The sequence below is a fragment of the Euphorbia lathyris genome, chromosome 9 (assembly GCF_963576675.1).
Source record: "Euphorbia lathyris chromosome 9, ddEupLath1.1, whole genome shotgun sequence".
Lineage (NCBI taxonomy): Eukaryota > Viridiplantae > Streptophyta > Magnoliopsida > Malpighiales > Euphorbiaceae > Euphorbia > Euphorbia lathyris.
The window spans coordinates 46930754-46955505 of record NC_088918.1 but is presented as its reverse complement, the minus strand read 5'-3'; positions in this window follow the sequence as shown (position 1 = coordinate 46955505).

Here is a 24752-nt window from a genome sequence, read left to right as displayed (position 1 = left end):
ACGGCTATTGTGGTTTCCCAATCCGTGAGAGAGCCTGGTGCAAGTGAGCTCAGCCAGTCTACAGCATCATCCTTCAAAGAGAATCTGAACAGCTTCAAGAAGACTTGTTCGGGTGTCACATCCTTCACTTGAAGGTGTCGCAGTACTCCATGAACTTGTTGAGGTGTGCGTTGGGGTCTTCATGGCAATCCCCACCAAACTGACTCGAATTATGGATCATCTGTATCATTGCCTGTTTGATCTCGAAGGAAGCCGTGGTGATCTTGGGATCAAGGATACTAGAGGTAGCAGTAGGCCTCTTCTCCTTAAGCAACTCCATGATAGATCGGTCTGTCATTGGTTCTTGTTCACAACTTTCCTCAGGGATTGTTGTGTTAAAATCCTTGTTGGCTCTCTGTTTGATCAAGGCTGCCTTGCGTTCTTTCCTTAACCTGCGAGAAACACGATCAATTTCAGGATCAAATCGCAATGGAGAATGACTCCGAGAACGTCAGTTCATAGGAAGCTAAATAAACAAATATACCAATCTAATTTAAGCTAATTACAATTACAATAGTCTCCGGCAACGGCGCCAAAAACTTGATGCTCGTAAAATATATAGCAGTTAATAGGACAAGTGTATCCTATCTCAACAAGTAATATTGTGCTAAGCACGAGATCGAACCACAAAGACTATTATCCTAATCAGCAAATTCGAAGGGTAAATCTATCTATCTAGCGGAGTTGATAATGAATTGGTTTTGAAACAAATAAAATAAACAACTATCTAAGGAAAGCAATAAACAGAACAAGTCGCAGGGTGGATTGTAATTCAGTGGATGTTACAACCTAGGATAGGGAATTCATTGGTTAACTCCTAAGTATGGGTTTTAGGACTTCAGGTTTATGTTCTACTAGTGATTGTTGGTAATTTTCCTAGCAAGAAAGACAAATGTGATCAAGATCCATCTAACCTATTCACATGCATTCGGGTGATGGCTTGATTAGGCATATACCCTAGGTCATGCAAAGCATTAGTTTCTTTGACAATTAAGACTAAAGCTGTAGCCCAGTCACATAGCCATACTCCTAGTGGTCTCTAGCGAGGTCAGATTAACACGGATTCAGTATAGACAATTTCATGGTCGTGTTCTCATCTATCTATTATCCTATCTATGTCAGGTTTATAGGCATTAGGCACAAATATATATACAAAACAGGCTAGTTGATCGTCATCAAGTCTCATTCTAGCAATAATCCTATTCCTGGAATTATCTAGGCATTAAGCATGCATAATCTGATCAATCAAGAGTGAATACAATAAACCCTAAGCCCTAATCATACATATTCATTTAACCAATTTCATCCTCATCCTAGATTGGATGGGGATTAGCTCATAGACAAACTAATCATATTAAATATGCAAATAAGAATAATGGAAGACATTCTTGATTAATGTAAATAAAGATAAAAGGGAAGGAGAAAGAAATTCCAAAACCCGTTTGTCTGATTACAATGTAAACAAGGTAGATCCTTCACCCGTAGAGCTTGTTCTTCAATTAAAAAAAAGCTAAGCTAAACTGAACTGAATTTAAAGCTGGAAAATAATGTACTGAAAGCTAATAGAAATCTAAATGTCTAATTTCCCGAAGAACTGAGAGTAGCTCCTTATTTATAAAGATAGGGTGAAACCCTAGGTCTCTCGGGGGTACAATAGGCATTTCCTACAATTAAAAAGGGGTTTCCAGGCTAATGATTCGAGATTTCAGCAAGGGAAAGGCGTTTTTGCGCCTTTCCCCGCCTTGTCTCGTCGAGACAGGCAGTGTCTCTTCGAGACGAGGACCTGTCTCGATGAGACACATAAGTGTCTCGACGAGACAAGCGCTAGAATGGGGCAGAACTTTCGGTTTTTATCCGTTTAGGTCCCTGGGCTTTTGAAATATGCTCTAATGGTCCCTAGTGAATCTCAAACATGCTCCGACGGTCCCTGAATAGTTCGGAAATGCTCTAAAAGGGTCTGTTCAGAAATGCTCAAATAGTCCTGAAAATACCGAAAATGCCATAAATAACGGAAAATGCTGAATTTAACTAAAAACTAACAAAATGATACTGAAATCAAATGGAAACAATCTAAAACAATCATAAAAACACTATAAAATAGGGAGCTATCAACAAGTTAGAGATTAAGAAATGTTTATGTCATGCCTCATGCTAGACTTAATATCAAAGAGCAAACCTTTAGATTACTATTAGGTTCTCGGTATTTTGATATGAGACATATATCTAATTTGGATTGTCATAATGGCAGCTTAGAGTCCGCTTACGGCTTGTGGGCCAAAGCATCTCTCGGACCCAATACGAAGATTAGATAGATGTATAGGATCACAAATAGAAAGTATGGTACACACTCATGGTAGCTGCAAAATGTATATAATAGCTATATGCATTCAAGCATAATTATATCGGTGATAAATCAAGCTTGAGTTGTAGGAAAATAGACAAGTCTAGGCACAACGGAATAATAAAATTTTGGGATAAGTACAAAAAAAAATGCTTGTGGTTTACCTATTTTGCAAACGCTTTTTTTTTTACAAACAGAGGTATGTGTTAAACACCATTAGCAAACAGAGGCCAAATTGACTAACGTTGTTAAAATTCAAAGAGAAAATAGTTAATTTGGTTCTTATATTTATTTATTTCATAAATTAACCCTCATAATTATCTAATTATCACAAATAAATCTCAAAATCAAAAATAAAAATAAAAAATACCATCTTCTCCATCTCTTTTTAATTTTTAATTTTCCTTTTTCTTTCTCTGTCTTCTCTCACTCCGCTCTATTAATTTCTCCCTCTAAAATCAATCGATTGAAGCACATCGAAAGGGATATTGATTAGTAAATGGATATTGAAGAGACTGCTGCAATATCACAGTATAAGAGACTTTTTCAACGTATCCACATGCTCCTCCTTTTCTGCCGCTTCAATTACTCTTCCCTCGCTCTTCCTCAATCCTCACCCACCGTCGACACTCGACACCGATGGCTTGAATTTTAGATGACAGTAAAAGCACTTAATTGAATTTAATTCCATAGTATAAGAACACTAAAATTCTCTAATAGCAGGCATTTTTTTTTAGAAAATAGTCAAAACATTAATTTGTTTTGAGCAGTGAGGTTGGAGAAAAATGGAAAATGAAAATTAGAAATAGAAAATTGAGATCGGATATGGAGGGATAATAAAGATTTGAGCTGGAGATGATACAATTGGTCAGAAAGATAACATAGCGCGTAAGAATCCCAGAAAAGAAGAAAGACATAAATGAAATGAAATAAAAATAACAGTTAGTAATAGAGTTGTACAGTGAAAAACAAAAATTACATTACATGTATCATCATCAGTACCAGAAATCATCCTTTAAAGGACGAAAAACAATAACAAAAAAAAATCAATATCCATTTACTAATCAATATCCCTTTCAATGTGCTTCAATCGATTGATTTTAGAGGGAGAAATTAATAGAGCGGAGAGAGAGAAGAGAGAGAAGAAGGAAAATTAAAAATTAAAAAGAGATTGAGAAGATAGTATTTTTTATTTTTATTTTTGATTTTGAGGTTTATTTGTGATAATTAGATAATTAGGGGGGTTAATTTATGAAATAAATAAATATAAGGACCAAATTAATTCTTTTTTCTTTGAATTTTAACACCGTTAGTCAATTTGGTCTCTGTTTGCTAACGGTGTTTAACATATACCTCTATTTGTAAAAAAAAACCCACGGGTTCGCGTTTGCAAAATAGTTAAACCACATGTTTTTTTTTTTGTACTTATCCCTAAAATTTTATCTATTTATCTTTTCCAAGATCTGTTAATTATTATTTCATATAAAGAGGGATAGAGTGAAATACCTTGTCTGACGAACTATCTACAGTTACAAACGAAGTGCCCACAACTCTTAGATTGAATCTGTGAGCCACGAACAAATGATTAACATAGAAAAGAAGAACTGTTAGTAATCAACCTTAATAATAGCAATCGCAATGACTGCCTCTAAAAGAATCAACACGAGATAAAAGAGAGAGTAATAAAGATAGTAATTAAGCCGGGATGATTCCGGAACAGTTCCTTAGCCTCTTAATTACGTGTTGGCCGAAATTTGCAGGGAGAGGGGTCTATTTATAGACTTCTCAAACCCTAAACCTAGTTGCATTAGTTAATTAATTAATTATAATCCTATTCGGAATAGAATTACTAATTATATAAATAAATACTTATTATTATCGAAATAATAACTAATTATATTTAGACAATAACACTAATCTAATTAGTCATTTAATTTATGTTAGGGATAATTAATTAGAGTTATAATCACATTAAAACATCTAATTAATATTATCAGATAACCTTTTAATTTAATTCACAACTATAATCTAATTATAATTATTAATTAAATTAATTTATCCCTAATTAACTACAAATTTCGGCCCATGCATCAATGTCCCACTAATTACAGTTTCGTCCTCTGGTTCCAAGTCCCATGTGCGACCCATTAGGTCCTTATTGCTACTAGCCGTATATAGCCTTTGAAATTAATTCATCTTGATTAATTTCAACATGTATATAACGGAATGTCTTCGCGAGCTGTTACTAGCAGAACCTAAGAGATTCCCCTAGTGCAAATAAGAAGTCGGGTTGAAAACTGACGTTAACCTTTCCGCATTAGATGTAGTATAATACGATCCTTCATCATCTATATCCTGTGGTCAATTCCTTATAACCATGGAACGTGTCAAGGTTACTGATATTGTGTAGATTTAGCAACACCGTAAAGCGTCCCTATGAGGCGCCGTTGGGATCGGTCGGGGGCACTCCGATGCCTAAGTCAGTAAACTTCTTAAGAGAATAAACTATAATGACAAAGCAAAGCTAAGAAGAGCGTGTAAGTGTACCTCCATTGTCATGTTACAAGGGTATTTATATAGGTTTGAGTGAAAACTGTAATAACCTTCTCTTTAATGAAGAGTAATGCTCTTTCAATGTAGTTTAACTCCATCCTCTAACCTCCAGGCTTTGGCAGGTTCTGAGCTATCATTAATGCTAGTTAAGTGATAGTGAGTTACATCGTATAATCATTTGTTTCTTCTAGAGGCGGATTGCCATACGAGGCGAATCCCCTCTTGGGCGGGTCTTTGTAAGAATCCCTGACACGACACCGTATCTTCAACTATGGCGGATCATAAGTGAAGCTCTTACGAGACGACATCGTATTCCTATTATGTGCCGTGTGGCGGATCGTAAGAGGAAATACTCAAGATGACACCGTACTCCTATTTGTACGCCATATATATCTTGGAGGCGGGTGTTAGACGAGGTGCCGCGGCCTAATCTCTCGGGCGGACCGGGGGGTGGACAACCTCATGGCGACGTAAGCGGTGATTGGCGCCGAAAGCAACCAATCGTGGAATCAAGCTGCTCGGCAGGACCGGAGCTCGGAGATATGGAAGAGTCGCCACCCACGAATGGGAAAATGAACACCGATCCCTTGCGGGAGACCGGTGTGGGTTCGGGAAACTTAGGTACGAGCCGAGAAGGCTAGCTCCTTTCCGGAGAAAGGCTACTAGGCACCCCGACATCGCCCGGTTATGAACCACCGGCCTCCTACTCAGCATGTTAGGCGATAACGGACTAATCGTATACTTCTTTAAGTTTAAAATTCATTTGAAACCTTTTCTTTCTTTTTTCAGAAACCGTTTTGAGCATATATTATTGGAAAGCCATATTAGTAAAGAATCACCCATTTATATTATACATACACAGAGAAGGGGGAAGAAAGAAGTGATTTATTTACAACTTTATTTAAATGTCATGCCGTGTGTTTATTCTACACTAACTTATTTCCCCAAAACGAGTTTATTTACATGGTTCGCACCTTAATCACCGTTGGAACGATTTAGATGCGTTTTAAAACCCCGATTAGTGAAGTTTACTCGAGTCACCGTCGGAGCGACTCAAGTGCTTTGGAAACGTTTGAGACAAAAACCTTTAGTTAAGAAAACGTGGTTAAACATACAAGTCAATTTTATTTTGTACAAATCCTTTAAGAAAATGATTCAAAAACTCTATTATTCACAAAGAAAGCGATTTTAATTACAATGTTCACTTAATCCGCCTTTGGAACGGATTAAGGTTTTAAAACGTGGTGTTTTGGAAACGATTTGAAATATTAACAAAAAACAACTCCATTTATTTATATTAGGAACCTCTAAAAATTCATTAGTTTAAATAATCAAATTGAAAACTCTCTTTCTTTTGATTTATTTTCCCCTCTTATTTAATGGACTCTCTCTACCTATTATAATTACAATAATAAACCCATTTAAAGCAAGATTCATAATCAAATAAAGCTCATTTGAAACATGGACCCATGAATGATCCAAAAGAATAAAGAAAGTAATTCTAGCATATATATATATACATTTAAATCAAAAAGAGAATATGAAAATAAAAGTTAATAAAAGGAAACTATATAATACATATATGAAAATATTAGATAAAATACATTTATACTTTAAAGATGTGAAAATAGTAAATAAATCTCATAAATAAGAACCTAACATTTACCCAAAACAATTTCATTCAATAACCAATAAAATAACCCAAATATCCCAAAACTACATATATACATAACTATTATAGTTTTGAATATCAAAAAATAACATATACTAATATCTATTGATTATTTCCCAAAATGCCCAAGTAAATAATCTTCAAAATAGGGTCTAATATAACTCAAATGAATGAAAAAGAGAATATATATATATACATATACTTATAATTAAAAATAGAATGAAAAGTGATATAAAAATATCCTAAATAATTATACATACTAAATGTCTAAAATAATTTGAAAACATATATTACATAACTATACATATATGTATAAAGGATTAAAAGCTTGAAGGTTAAGAAAAATGGACTAAAATGGCATTTTTTACATTCTGGCAGATTTACCGACGGAAAATCCATCGGTAAACAGCAATTAGTGACAGAAACGGCAAATTACAGCAGCACTCCAATTATTTCCAGATTTATTCAAAAGCTTTAAATTAAATCTAATTCAATCGTTTTGGATTTCCGAACTACCAAAAATGGATCATAGTCAATAACGGAAATTTCTAAAACGACGTTTTTATTTTAAAACGTTATTTGGAAGTTCTTTGAATTAAAACTTATAATTACAACGTTTTCAATACCCGAACTACCTTTTTATCGGATCACGGTTCGTATTGGGATATCAAAACGAGGTTTTTTATTTTAAAACAAAACCGAATTTTATTCAACACGAGACGAGAATTAAATAAATATGCTAATTAGATAAAACGTGATAAAATAAATGAATAACTAAATAAATAAAAACTATAACATAAAAAATAAATAGAAGAAGAAAATAAATTAAATAAAATAAAAGAGTCTAGTCCTCGGATAATACCTTAAATTCGGTATCTGACAGTTGAAGCCGATTGATTCCACGAGTCGTGATTTTTCGTTTTTTTTTTTGTGTTTTTTTAGTAAAAATTTAACTTTGGAAAATTTGGATTTTTTTTGGGAAAAAAAATATTTTCTCCAAAAAATTGACTTTCTCTCTCTAAAAATGTTTAGAGTGAGAAAGCTCCCAAAATTTCCCTCCCCCTTGCATTGGGATCCGTGCCCCTTATATAGGGAAACGGGTCCCGGAAACTTTGGGCGACGCACGAGCAAAATTGGGCGTCGCCCAAAGTCGTTGGGCGGCCGCCCAAGGCTTGTTGGGCGGCCGCCCAACATCACGTTGGGCTACCGCCCAACAGCGTTGGGCGAGCGCCCAACGCGCGGTTGGGCGCTCGCGCCCCCCTACCTTTGGGCTTCCGCCCAACGCGATTGGGCACTCGCTCAACGGCCGCCGGGGCGCGCCTCGCACCGTCGGGCGTGCACGCCCCGCGGTCGTCGAACTCGTGTTCCGCGTCGTCGGGCGTTCACGCGTCGTGACCGCCGAACGCGTGTTCCGCGCTGCCGGTTGCACACGTCCCGTGGCCGACGAGCGCGCGTCTTGTGCCACCAAGCTCGTGCCTTGCTCGGACACCGAGCGCGTACTATTCATGGTTGGGTGCGTGCGTCCGATAGACGTCGAGCGCGTGCTTTGCGTCGTCGAGCGTGCGTCCGACTGTCGTCGAATGCGCGTCGCCCGCCGCTAAGCACTCGCACCGTGCCGTTAAGCATTCGCGAGCTATCCGATCGACAACAGCGACCGACTGTAACTTATTTATTTTATTATTTTTGAAACTTTCGGAATCAATCGCTTCAACCGTCTTGTTTTCAGGTTTTCGTCACAGGTCCTCCGACTCGGTGTCTACAGCGAGCTTTTATTCCCCTTAAGCCCTCTTTGCTAGGGAATATTTCTTGTTTAATCCTTCATGTTTCATGGCGAATGTTATCAGAAGCCTCCTCTAAATGGTCTTTTGAGTTCTTTAGGACTTCTCAGCTTCTTCGCATGCTGTTAGCATTTATTGCACCCGACAAGCACCTTTATCTAGGCCGATGACGTTTTTACAGGTGGCAGTTCTTGACACGGATTTCAAAATTATTTAATCATTTCACTAAATAGATGAGGCTTTCATTTCAACTCCTTTCATCTTCACTTTTGCTCTCTACGATTCTCTTCAATCATCTGCAGAAGCTTAATTCCTCTCTCTACCTTTCAATTTTTCATGTAAGTTTATCTTTTCTTCTGTAATTTCTCCATTCATCTTTGAATTTTTGTTTATTTGAATGCTTCTTTCATCTTCTACTTCTTCTTCCGAGAGAACCTTGAGCTTGAACTCAAATTCTTCCTTGGTGCCTTCTTCGTCTCGTATTCTTATTGCGACTATAAAGGCTCAAAACCTTACTTCTGGAAAAGAAGCCAGTTCTTCTGCACCTAAAAAGAAAGGGGCAAAATCCCCTAAAATGGAGGTGACCTCTTCCAGTTTTAGCTTCACTCTCCTGATAACTCTTCAATCTCTATACCCTTGGCTTCGAGCGGCTTCTTGCTTGGTTCCTACGCCTTATCAAAGACATGCGTCCCCTCCTCAGGGTTATTTTGCAGTCTATCAAAGCCACGTTGAAAGGGGCTTTAGTTATCCGGTCCCCAAAATGGTTGGGGACATTCTTGAATTTTTCTACATCCCTATTTGTCAACTGCATCCAAATGGTTGGTTAGACTTAATATTGGATACTTACTTGGCGGAGAATCTGGGCTTAATTCTGAGCCCACGAATTTTCCGAACTCTTCACACCATGTCCAAGCGCGAGGTGGAAAGTCACATTACCTTTTCCAAATTGAAAGGGTACTCGCCTTTTCATAGTAAAATGTCAAACGTCCATCGTTGGGAGCAAAGATTTTTCTTTATGAAGATAGTGGAAGGCGTACATCTCGGGTTTCCTACTGGATGGAACTATAATCCAAAAGAGAGGGCGAATCAAAAGTTTTACCTTACCCAAGAGGAGAAGAGTACTTTGCGGATTGTTCGGTCTCTCAAGCATGACTTTTGGACGTATGACCAAGCTTTGGCTATTATGAAGTCCGGCGAACCCCTAGCAACAATACGGGATGGAGAGATTCGCTACAATAATTTCTACGCTTTTGAAGGTATCTTCTGCCTTTTTTTATTCGCCTTATTGACTTGTTTTTGTCCTTCGCCCCTTCTTGTAGGGGGAGAATTAACGCCAAAGATGTTATTGCAGAGAGGCGAAAGCTTCAAGTAGCTCTGGTCACCCAGGAGAAGGCGAACGTTGCGCTTAGCAAGAAGGATGGGAAGCGTCCTGCAGCCTCTGGGGCTCAATCTCCTCCTTCTTCGAAAAAGGCCAGGGCAGCCGGTCCTCAGGAGCGAGCTTCATAAGCAGGTGAGTTGGATCAATAAATGGTTCTGGCCAAGACTCCTAAAGTCTCCTTATTCTCCTCTTCCTTTTCTCAGGTATGCCTTTTCTCTCTATATGCTTTTTATAGGGAATATTGGAATTTACCTTTGTCTTTAATCTGTTCTTCAAACTTTCATTCCTCGAAGCCTGATCTTGGGGGTTATTGGTTGTCTACTTATGGTCCGGGGTTGGTTCTGGCTTCGGAGCATATAATGCATGACATCGAAGAGGCTATAGGCAAGCTCCCTGTTGTTCTGGAGACGAGGGCCAAGTACAAGACCCTATCTCACCTTAAAATGATCAAGCGTCGGGCTTTGGCGGTAGGTGCTATTTTTGATCTTGACATATTTTTATAATTTCCTTCTCTAACTTACTCTTTCTCTTATTATCTGTCTCAGACCATTGATCATTGCAATGTTGTGGAGGCGAGCCTTGTTGTGAATGCAGTGAATGAAGCTCGTCTCAAGGAGCTAAAGGATGAAGCCTCCCTCGCTAGATCCAATGCACAGGCAGCAAGTGCTTTGGCGAATGGTTTAAAGGAGAAGCTTGCTGATCTGGAGAAGAAGCTGGAGGAGAAGACTTCGGAAGCTGCCAAGTTGTCTGAGGAGCTGAGGGCGGAGCAAGAGAGGCGAGAGAAGGATTGGGAGCATTTAGAGGGAGCTTGTGGACTCCGTGCCTACTATTACGGCGAACGCATCCTGACGGTTCTTTTGAAAGACTTTCCAGATGTTGGCATCGATGATCCCCAAGTGGAGGTGCCTTCCAAGAATGAGGCAGTTTACTATGCTTCTTTGGAGGATGCCAGGGCGGTCATTTTCAAAGAAGCTTTTGCCCCTCCTGCCATACCAAAGAAGAGTGGAGAGATCATTGACCTGGAGGACGTCGTTCAGGACACGGAGGACGCTTTGGAAGATGGCGATGCTGTGCCAGGTGAGGATCTCCCTAAGGCGGATGAGCAAACAAGAGGCCAACATGATCCTGCTCCTGAGCCTACACCGAAGCCCATTGAGGCTAACCCAGCTCCTCTCCTCTTGATGATAATATTAATGACCTCACTGCTTAGGGTCTTTTTGATGTAAAAATGCTACAATATCTTTTTGCACATTTAATATTTCTTTTGCTTCTCTTCAAGAAGTTTTTTTTTTTGCCTTTGATGCATGCCTTTTTACTTTTAAGCATTCACTTAATTATATGCTTTTTGGGAGAGACATAAGTGTCTAGACTTATTCTCTGAACTGCTTCTTTAAGTATTTCAGACTTGTTTCTTCATATCGCTTTTTCAAGTACTTAAACTTTTCCACCATATTCCGGGGTAGGTGGCCAGCCGTCCCCCGGTAAGCTTGCGATAAGCTTTTAAGGATTTCCTTTGCGCAGGACAATCCGCCCATTAATAGGATATCTAAATGACCACTTTACAAAAAAGTGTCTATCCATTGCGGGACATTTATAATTTTGGATCCGCCCTATGAATGGACTTTTAAAAGATTCTTTCACGTGGAAGAGAATCTGCCCTGATATAGAGGGACTTCGTATGAAATCTCCCCACGGGAGAAACAATGGAGAACACAAATGGAGAATCTATCCTGTTGCGGAAGGAGAATTTGCCCTATGGAGGGGATTTGCCTAAAAATCTCTTTACAAAAGATGCAATGGTGATCATAAATGGAGAATCTATGCCTTCCCTCTTAGTTAGAAGACATTTATGTATTATGTGCTAAAGAGAAACATGCAAGCAAAAATTAATTTCAATAACAATTCATTTATTGAGCAAGAAATGACTTGCCTCTTATTACATTTGTGAATAGCCTCTCTTATGAGCCTCATTAAAACCTTATAACAAGAAAAAACTCATTGGAAAAAAACTTATTCTAAGGAAAAAGAGTACTCAAGGCCCTTTTCCTTCTACTTCTGAAAGTATTTGCGGAGATTCTGGATGTTCCAAGTTCTTGGTATTTCTGTTCCATCCATCTCCTCAAGCTTGAAGGTGGCGGCTCCAATTTTAACCGCTACACGGTATGGTCTCGTCCTGGTTACGCCTAACTTGCCTTTTCCATCTGCCGACTGGATTTTATCCGCCTTCTTCAGGACTAAATCCCATTTATTTAGCTCCATTAGGCGAGCGTTTTTGTTGTGATATGAGGCGACTCGCTGTTTATAGGCGGCAATTCTAGTAGAAGCTCTATCCCTCTTTGTTTCAAGATCATCCAGGCTTTGTCTAAGCCTCTCTTCATTTTGTTGTTCGCAATAAAAGGAGATTCACCCACTAGGATTCTTGATTTTAATGGGGAGAACTGCCTCGACTCCATAAGTGAAGGAGAACGGGGTTTCTCCGGTTTCCACCCTAGGGGTTGTGCGGTACGCCCATAAGACTGACATCAACTCATCCGCCCAGCATTTCCTCTTTTCTCCTAATCTTTTCTTAATCCCATTGACAAGCGTACGATTTGTAACCTCGGTCATCCTGTTTGATTGTGGATTATAAACGGAGGTGAAGTTGTTGGTGATTCCCCAATCTGAGCAGTATTTCTTGAATTCCTCACAATTGAACTGCGTTCCATTATCTGTGACAATTGTATGAGGTACGCCAAATCTTCCAATAATGTTGTCGTGGAGGAAATCTATCATTCGCCTGGCAGTGATAATTGAAACGGGTTCGGCCTCCGCCCATTTGGTGAAATGATCTACCGCTACAATCACGAACTTGTATTGTCTCTTGGTAGGCGGGAAGGGTCCTACTATATCAATGCCCCAGGTGGCGAATGGACAGGACAGCCTTCTATGATCGGTCTTTGAAGCACCTTGTGTACATGTGTCTCATTTGCGTGAATTTGACAATTGTGGCATTCTTTCACCATTTTCTTAGCATCTTTCTCCGTTGTGGGCCAATAATATCCTGCTAACCTTGCTTTTCTAAAGATCGTAGCATACGCCTCGTGTGCTCCATATATTCCTTCGTGCAATTCCCAGAGAACATCTTGTCCCTCCTCTGTAGTTATACATTTTAACCAAGGCTGTCTAAAGGATTTTTTGTATAACTGATCCTCCATAATAGCATGATGAGCGGCCTTCTTGACCACCTTCCTAGCTTGATTCTTGTCTTCAGGCAGAATTCCTTCCTCCATATACTTCACTATGGCGGTTCTCCAATCATTCTGAGCCAACTAGACGATCACCACTTCTTCTTTATCAAATGTCGGTCTCGTTTTGATTGAAAACGGACATGTGAGGTCTTGCCACTGATTTTTGGTGGAGGCTACTTTGGCTAGGTGATCTGCCTCCATATTTGATTCTCGCGTGATGTGTACTATTTCCCACTTCACGTCTTTGCCCTCCAGTATAGATAGGATCCGCTTTGCTTCTTCCACATATTTTACCAAGGTTTCATCTTTGACATGTAAATTCTTCGTTACCTGGTTCACCATCAACTTTGAATCGTTGTATATCACTATATGCTCTGGTACAACTTCCTTCAACAGTTGTAATCCGAGGATTAGGGCTTCGTACTCTACCGCGTTGTTAGTTGTGGTGAAATCTAATTTGGCTGCGTAGCAGATTCGGACATACTCTGGCCCCTTTATTACTACTCCTACTCCTTCTTCAGAAGAGGCTCCATCTGTATGCATTGTCCATTCTTCTTTTCTGACTTTTGGCGAGCTTGTGAATTCCTCTATGAATTCGTTAACAAAATCCACCAAAACCTGGCTTTTTAATGCTACTCTTCCCTCGTACCGAATGTCAAACTCGCCTAGCCGTATGGACCACTCCATCAACCTGCCGGATGTTTCTGGTCGCTGCAACACCTTCCTCATTGGTATACTTGTTCGCACTATGATGGCGTGTGCTTGGAAATACGGGCGCAGGCGGATGGAAGTGACTACTACCGCCAACGCCATTTTGTCTAGCTTTGAATATCTTGTCTCAGCATCTTTCAACACTTTGCTCACATAATATATAGGATACTATTGTCCTTCTTCCTCCCTAATTATGACCGTACATATCGCTTTCTCTGTAACTGAAATGTATAAATAAAGGTCCTCACCTTTGGTTGGTCTACTCATCAGCGGTGGTTTAGACAAGAACTCCTTTATTCTTTCGAAGGCTTGTTGGCAATCGTCATTCCAATCGAAGGATTTTTGCTTCTTAATCACCTCATAGAATGGGAGGCATCGTCTAGCGGAGTAAGATATGAATCTTCCCAAAGCAATGATCCGCCCATTCAAGCGATGCACCTCTCGAAGGTTCTTTGGTGGCTTCATTTCTAGCACCGCCTTTACTTTTTCAGGATTGGCCGTGACTCCTTGGCGATTAATGATATAGCCCAAAAATTTTCCAGATGTGGCACCCAACGTGCATTTTTCCGGGTTAAGCTTAATATTATGAATTTTTAATACATCGACTACCTCTTTGGTATCCGCCGCATGTTCCTTCATGGTTTTGCTTTTGATGATCATGTCATCAACGTATATGGAGAAGTTATCACCCTTCTTATCCTCGAAGATCTTGTTCATCATGCGCTGATATGTGGCCCCTGCATTTTTTAAGCCAAAAGGCATCACTTTAAAACAATATGTCGCTTGATGTGTGATAAATGATGTCTTGATCCAGTCCTCAGGATGCATATGTATTTGGTGATAGCTAGATTTCACATCTGTGAAAGAGTAGACCTCGTGCCCTGCCGTTCCATCCACCAGGATGTCAATACATGGTAGAGGGTAATTGTCCTTCGGGCACGCCTTGTTTAAGTCCGTGAAGTCGACACACATACTGTACGCTCCGCCAGCTTTCTTGACTAGAACCACATTCGCCAGCCATTCAGTATAAATTACTTCTTCTATTGCATCCGCCTTTTTTAGTTTTGCGATCTCCTCCTCTATCACCTTCTGTCTCTCTGGCCCATGATTTCTTCTTTTTTGTGTTACCGGTGTAACTTCATCCATTGTATTGAGCTTGTGAGTAATGAGGCCTGGGCTTATGCCTCTTAGTATTTCACTATCACCGGTAAAAACCTCCTAGCATTCAACGAGTGTTTGTATAATTGCCTCCTTGATCTCTGGGTGCAGCCCCTTTGCAATTTTCACTCTTTTTCCTTTGGAGATAAGGCATGTCTCTGTCTCTCCTAGAGCGGCAGTGTTCATATTCTCCTCCTCTTCTTGTTCATCGTTATCTTCTTACGGGCGTATGGTTAGAGACGCCGTATAAGTTTCTTGAGCTGTTTTTTTGACTCCCTTTGACCATTATTCCGCCTTTTTCAGTTGGCACGTATATAGTTAAATGGCGTACCGATATTAGGGCAGCAGCTTCTGAGAGGAAAGGTCTTCCTAAGATAACATTATACGCCAGCCGGCCATTCAGGATGGTGAATTCTTTCTCTCCCTTCCAAGTCTGGTTTCCGTCCGTGATCTCACATTCCAGCATTACCTGTCCCTTGGTTTGGACAGTATGCCCGGTCACCCCTAGGATGTCCACAATAGTAGTTTTAACCTGCATTGGATCTATTTTCAACTTGGCGAATGCACTTCTTGTGATTACATTGCACGAGCTCTCGGTGTCAATCATGACACGCTTCATATCCCATCCTTCAATGTTCATCATGATTACTAACGCATCAGCGTGAGGACCATTAGGGGATCCAACTTCGGCAAAAGGTTTATTGAGAGCCACCTTATCAGAATCCTGCATCCTCGCCTTTTTAGCGAGTGGTTGATATCCGGGTCCCCCTGCAATAACGTTGATCACCCCCTTGCCTTTGCCTTTACCTTCTTTTTCTTTTCCCTCACTTTGTTCATTTTGAACAAACCTGTCGAGCACTCCTCGTTCAATTAATTTTTCAATCTCTTTTTCCAGCACAAGGCATCTATTAGTGTCATGGCCCTGCCTTCTATGGAACTTGGAATATGCTTTTGTATTTTTTCCCATCGGAATGTGTTGTTCGCCTTTGAAATCTGGGTATGTGACGTCTCTTTTGAATCTACTCTTCTCTAGCCATAATAGGACCTCATTCTTAGGAGTGTTAAGAGGAGTGAAATGACATCCGCCTTTGGAGGGACGTTTGATTCTTTGATCCGTCCATTTGCTATCAGCCCATCTGTTCTCACATCTACTGGGCCTGGCATCCGCCCATTTGTTCTCGCGCCTGCTAGATCCGCCATGGTCTCTCCTTTCTGGTGAATTATGGCCTGACGATTCATTATTTCTGTTGATGTCATCAATCTCCATAAATCTTTTGCAGCGTTCAACTAATTCCACGATTGTCTTTGGTTTATGGATAACCAATTTTTCTTGCAATCTTTTACACCTCGTGTTTTTTATTATGGCCTCTACCACCGTATTTACATCAATGTCTATTATATCCGTACACAAGTCATTGAATCGATTGATGTAGGTTCTCAATGGTTCGCCCTCCTTATGCTTTAAGTCATATAGTGTTCTGCTAGACACCTTACAGGGGATACTACCTGCAAACTTTACACAAAATTCTCGGCTTAATTCTTCCCAGCTATTTATGGATCCAACTGCTAGGGATTCGAACCATCCATAGGTTGATCCGCTCAATGTTGTAGAAAACATTCTACAAAGGATCCCTTCATTTGCTCCTCCTAGGTCCATCAGTTCCCTGTATTTTCTTACATGTGCTTCAGGGTTTTTTGCTTTTTTGTACTGTGGCAAGTTGGATATTTTGTAGCGTCCATCTTTTTTGAATCCCATAATATAGGCGGTGAAAGGCGAATGCCTATTTACTTGATGGGCGTATCGTTCTTCATTCTGTTTTTGCTTTCGGGATTCTTCTTGGAATCGCGCCTCTACCGCCGCCGTAAACCTGTCCGGAGAAAGGGATCCACTATCTCGACCCTTATTGTTGTTTTCTCATGGTCTGGGCGAACGTCTATGACGTGATCTCGATCTATCCCTTGGTTCAGAATTATTCATTGCTGGACCTGCACTAGCAGCGACTCCTTGGGGTTGTTGTTGCCGAGCACCCTTCTAGCCCGCTCTATTACATCGTTTCTATTGAGGATATCACGTGCTCTATCAGCTGATTCGTTGCCTAGTTCCCGCCAAACAGATTCCACCATCTGGTCCAAAAATGACTCGGGAGACCATTCATGTGAAGGTTGCACCGTACCGTCAGGATGTGGTACAATTTGTTCAAGGGGACTGTTATCATGGTCTTTGTTGGTTGGGACATTCCCAGTGGGATTATTTGAAGACATGTTTGAATGTTCGTCGTGTAACCCTATTAATATTAGGATTCCACCTTCACGGCACCAATTGATATTGTGTAGATTTAGCAACACCACAAAGCATCCCTGTGAGGCGTCGTTGGGATCGGCCGGGGGCACTCCGATGCCTAAGTCAGTAAACTTCTTAAGAGAATAAACTATAATGACAAAGCAAAGCTAAGAAGTGTGTGTAAGTGTACCTCCATTGTCATGTTACAAGGGTATTTATACAGGTTTGAGTGAAAACTATAATAACCTTCTCTTTAATGAAGAGTAATGCTCTTTCAATGTAGTTTAACTCCATCCTCTAACCTCCAGGCTTTGGCAGGTTCTGAGCTATCATTAATGCTAGTTAAGTGATAGTGAGTTACGCCGTATAATCATCTGTTTCTTCTAGAGGCGGATTGCCATACGAGGCGAATCCCCTCTTGGGCAGGTCTTTGTAAGAATCCCTGGCACAACACCGTATCTTCAACTATGGCAGATCATAAGTGAAGATCTTACGAGACGATATTGTATTCCTGTTATGTGTCGTGTGGCGGATCGTAAGAGGGAATAATCAAGACGACACCGTACTCCTATCTGTACGCCATATATATCTTGGAGACGGGCTTTTATTCCCCTTAAGCCCTCTTTGCTAGGGAATATTTCTTGTTTAATCCTTCATGTTTCATGGCGGATGTTATCAGTTACATATAATGAAGAGTCTATTTTTACTTGTGCAAGTTAAATTTACTTTGAAAGATAAGTTAAGTAAAATTTCTATTTCTACTCTTAATTGTATCACCTTGCAAGGATTTCAGTCAATTCACCACAAGCAGCCATTTGGATATATCTCCCATTTATCAGGAGTGGCGAATGCTCAATCTAACATTAACTATTCTGCAATTACTTATGTGATACCCAACCTTGTTGTCACACACCCCAGGGCCTCCCCTGTAGTGGATCGTGCTCGCACAGAATCAAAGCATCACACTCCATAATCCAGAATCACTAATTAATGAATGTTTGAGTCTGAAGATTAGTTATATCTACTAATACCAATGAGATGAACAGTTGACACTCAGATAAATCTATCCATGCTGTTATCTCAAGTCGGGTCCCAATCCTAAAGAACTCCTTCACCGGATCCATGTAACTGTCTAGATATCTCTATATTTAAAGTTTGTGAGATAAGCTCTTTTTCTCGATAGAAAACACTATTACATGCAAGCCTCGACAGTAATATGCCAATCCCTATAACATATGACTTGGCTTGGGTTGATTTTAAGTTTATTGGTCTATTATAAAGTATAGTCTCACTTCATGCTTGTATGAACACTTTATAACTACTTAAATAAACTTAGGATTCCTTTCTTTATGAAAGATTAATGCCTTTTATATGTAGTTGTAGTTATACCATATCTTAAAATGATTTAAATAAACACTTTATTCATTAATATTTATATCCTCAAACAATTGTCTTATAGGACATAAACCCCAACATTCTCCCACTTAGATTAAAGCCAATTGTTTCTAAAAACATTCCAATAAGTGTTCGCATGACGATCGTGAACCTTTTGGGGTAAGGCATTCTTTAAATGGATCTATAAGATTGTGCCTTAGTGGGCACTCTTTTAGTTCTCACATCTACTCTTGTTGTCATCTCTCAAAAGAGATAGTAACGACTGAGGTAGTGTTTGGACGTATTATGAGACTGCGGGTCCTTAGCAAGAGCAACAACCCTATTGTTAATCTCATTAACAATGTCAGGTACCACGCCTAGTTCATTAATGAACTTCCATTCCAAACTTCCTTTTAGCTACTTCTGAAGCTGCTACATACTCTGATTTAATATACTGGCTCGGCCACGATTTCCTACTCGGAACTATTCCAGCTAACCGTGCCTCTTTCAGAATAAACTTGTATTATGTAAGATCATCTTTATCTGTTTGATGACTTGTATCTGAAAGTGTCCAACTTTCAAATTTCATCTCCATATAGCCAGAACATATCTTCAGTCATTTTAAGTACTTAAGAATGTTCTTGACAACAATCCAGTGACCATCACTCGGATTGACCTATAATCGACAGCAATCTTCTCAATATATCTCCATGGATCTTAATCCTAAGGATGTAAGCTGCTTCTCCTAAGTCTATTGTGGAGAATTTTATCTGATAACAAAAATTTTCACCGATTGCAGTATAGCTACGTCGTTCCCATTAGTAGAATATCATTGACATATAACACTAAGTAAACGACCAAGCTCCCACTAGTTTACATGTAAAGACTCATACGAGCTCCCACTAGCTTACATGTATGTGTTTACAAGAGCCTTCTCATAAGTCGTAGGTTCATTATCTGACACGTGAACCACTTCGTCGTCTCCCACTAGAAATCCAAATCTCTTTGGGATTTCATCGGCTCCCACTAAAAATCCAAATCTCTTTGGGATTTGATGAACTCGATCAGGCCTATGAGTCAGTAGTGTCACCAGTGTCTCATCTTGTGAGACAGATTCGGGTTCCACCATCGCTTCCGCTATTTCAACCAATCCTTCTTCTTGAACTTCGTCAAGTTCAATCACGCTTTCTACTTGTGTTTCTAGAAGAAACTCTTTCTCTAGAAGTACGTCTTTGGATACTATTACTTTTGATCATCCGGATGATAGAAGTAATATCCTACTTTTCTTTCGGATATCCAATGAAGAAGTATTTATTAGATTTAGGATCTAACTTATCTGATGCTATGTATTTTAACATATGCTGAACACCCCTAAATTCTCATGAAAGAGAAACTGGGTTTCTTTTCCAATGAACAATTCAAATGGAGTAGAACTGGCAGATTTTGTGAATACTCAGTTCAAGGTAAATAAGACGGTTTCCAAGGCGTAGCCCTAGAAAATCTTTGGAAGAGAGGTTGTGCTCATCACGGATCGTACTATATCTAATAGAGTACAATTTCTCCTTTCAGATACATCGTGATGTATACGGAGGAGTCCATTGTGAGTGAATCCATATTCATTTAGATAATTCAGGAAATCATTTGAAAGATATTCTCTACTTTGATCTAATCAAAGTACTTTAATAGTCTTTCGTGTTTGATTTACTACTTTATTCTTGAATCATTTGAACTTTCTCAAAAAGATTCTGACTTATGCTTCATCAAGCAGATGAATCAATATCTGGTATGATCATCTTATGAAGCTAATGAAGTGACTGAACTTTCTCTTTACTTGTGTTGATATATGACTACATACATCTAAATGTATTAGTTCCGGAGTGTCTGATACACGTTCTCCTTTATTGCTAAAGGGTGTCTTTATCATCTTTCCTTTAAACAAGACTTACATATGTCCATTGATTCAAAATCAACTGAGTCTATAAGCCCATCTTGATGCAGCTTAAACATGTGTTTCTCGTTTATATGGCCTAGGTGACATTCCCACAAGTAAGTTGAATTATCTATCTTTCAATTCCAAATGTAAAAGCACCATCCTGACCCTTCTTTTAGAGAGAGTCTAAGTACTTCTTACAGTTCCTCTTCCAATTCCCTTCTTTACCATATTGCTGGAATTCCCTTCTTGCTTTTATTGACTTGGTTTTAATGCATTTGTTCTTCTTGGAATCTTTAGAATTGGGAAAGTTCATTTTCTCTCGTGAGATCCCTCAATAACAAGTGCAGACATCACTTTTTTAAGATTTGGGCTCAACTGACTTGAGCGTATTCAAGAGCTCTTCTATAGAGGTCTCTGAGTTATTCATCTAACAGTTCATGAAGAACTTATGAATAAATCTCTATGAGGGATCGTGGAACTAAGTCGACAATTAATTCATTATCCATTACAAATCCAATATTAGAAAGCTTTGGTGATGTAACCAATAAAATGTCACAACAGAAGAACCTTCATGCATCTTGGAGCGAAATAATCATCGCTATCTCATAGCTTTCGCATTTGAGTCTGTTTCTCAAAACACCTCCTCCAAGTGCATAACCATGGAATACGCATCCATATTCTCATGTCGCCTTTGTAGCTCTAGTGCCATAGCTGCAAGTATGATACATCATGTACGTTCGTCATCTGATTGGTGCTTTCGGTAAACATCAATCTTCTTTGACAGGAGCATCATCAATGGGACATTGGGTATCGACGTATCTTATTACATACCCAATCTTTTCGAACTTCAAAACAATTTTGATGGTGGGTACCAGTGTATCTTAATACATACCCAATAATTTCGAAACATCAAACAATTTTGAGTTTGCCAAAATAGTCGGTGAATTTTGAACTATTCAATTTGTTATCGGTTAAAATATTATGTAGATCCATTTTGGATATGATGACTCAAAGTATTCATTTTAACTTGAGAGTGAGATAAAGTGACAGATGTTATTCATTTGTTTTAAGTATACAATTTAGACATAGGACTTTAGTTTGTTTAAATTGCTTCCACTATTTTACCAAATTAATAACCCTCTATATTAATTCGAAGAATTTTACAAACTCTTTAGTGAGCTAGGATCCTACCTTATGAAGCTTACCTTGAATGACTCAAACAAGTTCACTCCCCTTAATAGGTAGATTCATGTAATCAATCACATCAACTATGTGATTCCTAGGTTGTTGGGTTACTAACCGCACTAGTAACTAATACCTTTTAATATTAATCCCAACCATATTGCCCAATAGCTTTAAATAATCCAGACGACTCGTCCAACCATTCTCAGCCACTTAAGTCATTAACCTTATATATTCATGAAAACATTTTTCGATAATTCAGGTGTTATTCATAAGACCCTGAGCCCTAAGACTCTCAGTCACCCAAAGGCCCCCAGATACTGCCGGCTGAATTATAATATTAGGGGGGCAAGTGATTTTATAACTTGCTTATTGACTTAAATTTTGTTTAATGAGGGATTTTTATTTTAAGTCTCATAATCTAACATAGTATTGATTTGCTTTAGCATATATCAGATCATACATTCAACATTGGCGGTTATAGACATATTATCTAAATTTATTCCGTTGAGCCAGAAACGAAATAAAATGTCACCCTAGGGTAAATACTAACTATTATATATTTGTCCTTCAGGTCCTCCGTCTTTTCTTTGGCACCTTGATTTACAACAATATTTAATTTCTATACTACTTTAGAATACTTCAACTAATTTGAAGGGATTTGGATGAGAAGAGAAATACAATAAAGAGTAGATAAGGCATGACACGCAGGCCCTATTTTCTAAAAATACCAAAAGACTAAATAACAATTATAGAGGGGTCTAATATGTCCATAACACCAAACATGCAAAGACTCAATCAAATAAATTTAATTGGTTGATTACATACACTATTTATGTAATATTTTAGTTAATCAAATTAACCCTTAAATTAATTTTACTATCAATTTAGTCCTTTAATTAACTATACTATCAAATTAACCTTTAATTAATTTTGTACCATTTATATTTTATTCTAATTGAAATATATCAAATATAAACTTAATTAGACACTCAAAATATAACAATACAAAACATTAATTATTTGTGTTCAATTATTTTACCAAAATTATTAAACGTGTTTAATTCAACCGTATCACATACAAATAATTAAATATCAAATAACTTTACAAAATCAATTCCAAAACACAAAACTTTTAAGACGAGAGATTATTGTGTTTAACTATTTTACCGAAACTGTTTAACATGTTTATCTAGTATATCAAATATAATTATTAAGCACAAAACAGTTTGCAAAATCAAATTAAAACACACATAATTATCATATCATTTTATTAATTATAATAATTATATATCAATAAACTTATATGGGCTGATTCGTTGTTCCTAAATTTTAATTTTGTATCAATGAAATAGTTCGCCTAATTAACTATATCAAATAACTTTAATTAGACAACTCAATTCAATCTATACAATTTAAAATAAACAACGATTAAGTCATATGGATCAATTAATTCTCTCTCTCTCTCTCTGTATATATATATATATTAATTTCAGTTTTCTAAAAATCAAAATATTTTGAAAAACTCAGAAACGTAAAATAAATGTGACGGGGACGAAACTGGGTTCGTCCCCATTGTGGATCTAATCCGCAACAGTGGGCGTCACTGCTGCAAAAAAGGCAGCAACTGCCGCCCCAACCTATTCCTTTAAAGGAATAGGTCGAATGATTCGAAACATTCTTCCTTATTTTTTTTAATTTAAAAACTTGTTTTAAACTAAAACGTGTTTTAAGTTAAAACTCCTTTTAATTAAAACTTTAACTTTTAGTTTCGTATATATATTTATAAAACTCAGTTTATATTTATATACAACCTTTTCAAATATATATCTCTAATTAATCGATTCTAACCGTTTCGTTCAAATCATTAACAAAATCAAAATTTTCAAAGATTAATCTAATTAACTCTTTCAACAATTCAACCGGTTAAACCCTTAATCCACAAACACGTATATCACATATACAAAACATTGTTTTAATCAACCGTTTAATTCTACAAATCCCTTTGTTAATTAACAAAATCATAAAAAAAATTTAATCTCATCTTAATCGTTTAATATTTTCAATCTAATTAAAATTAATTCCAGAATCATAATTTTAATTATCAAATAATCGAAATCTCCATTTATCTTTAGATTAATTACCTAAATCAAATTTATTAATTAACCTAACAATAAATCTATTCAATTTGATTGAAAAAAAACTATTTATTTACATATATGAAATAACATATTAACATGGGCTCTGATACCAATGTAGACAAGCCTTGCGGAATAATAAAATTTTATCTATTTCCCTTTTCCAAGATCTGTTAATTGTTATTTCATATAAAGAGGGATATAGTGAAATACCTTGTCTGACGAACTATCTACAGTTGCAAACGAAGTGTCCACAACTCTTAGATTTAATCTGTGAGCCACGAACAAATGATTAACACAGAAAAGAAGAATTGTTAGTAATCAACCTTAATAATAGCAATCACAATGACTACCTCTAAAGGAATCAACACGAGATAAAAGAGAGAGTAAGAAAGATAGTAATTAAGCCGGGATGATTTCGGAACAGTTCCTTAGCCTCTTAATTATGTGTTGGCCGAAATTTGCAGGGAGATGGGTCTATTTATAGACTTCTCAAACCCTAACCCTAGTTGCATTAGTTAATTAATTAATTCGAATCCTATTCGGAATAGAATTACTGATTAGATAATTAAATAAATACTTATTATTATCTAAATAATAACTAATTATATTTAGACAATAACACTAATCTAATTAGTCATTTAATTTATGTTAGGGATAATTAATTAGAGTTATAATCACATTAAAACCTCTAATTAATATTATCAGATAATCCTTTAATTTAATTCACAACTATAATCTAATTATAATTATTAATTAAATTAATTTATCCCTAATTAACTACAAATTTTGGCCTATGCATCAATATCCCACTAATTACAGTTTCATCCTCTGGTTCCAAGTCCTATGTGCGGCCCATTAGATCCTTATTGCTACTAGCCTTATATAGCCTTTGAAATTAATTCATCCTGATTAATTTCAACATGTATATAACGGAATGTCTTCGCGAGTTGTTACTAGTAGAACCTAAGACATTCCCCCAACGCA